The sequence below is a fragment of the Salmo salar genome, chromosome 18, assembly GCF_965601325.2.
Source record: "Salmo salar chromosome 18, fSalSal1, whole genome shotgun sequence".
NCBI classification, from domain to species: domain Eukaryota; kingdom Metazoa; phylum Chordata; class Actinopteri; order Salmoniformes; family Salmonidae; genus Salmo; species Salmo salar.
In genome coordinates, this window is record NC_138308.1 from 83,347,210 (window position 1) to 83,347,712 (window position 503).

Consider the following 503-nt stretch of genomic DNA (forward strand, 5'->3'; position numbering starts at 1 on the left):
GTATGGCCCCACACTGCATGATGTCACACTGGTTCCTTCCTCTTTATTGGAGGAAAGGAGGATGGAACGAGAATAGAATAGATGCTTGTAGGCCCTTTGCTAAGTTGTCAAGTAGCAAGCCTAGCCAGCTAACTTCAGTTGTTCCACTGCCCACACAGGAAATATAACAACTTCAGCCACCCCCTAACTTAACAGGGCTCCTGAGTGGCGCAGCGGTCTAAGGCACTGCATCTCAGTGCTAGAGGCGTCACTACAGACCCTGGTTTGATTCCAGGCTGTTTCACAACCGGCCGTGATTGGGAGTCCCATAGGGTGCCGCACAATTGGCCCAGCGTCGTTTGGGTTTGGCTCGGGTAGGCAATCAATGTAAATAAGAATTTGTTCTTAACTGACTTGCCTAGTTAAATAAAGTTGTTTTTATAGCAAACACACATGCCTGTGCACGCACCTGCACATACACACACCATAGAGAATTGCTTTGTTCGCTAGGTTATAAACCATGC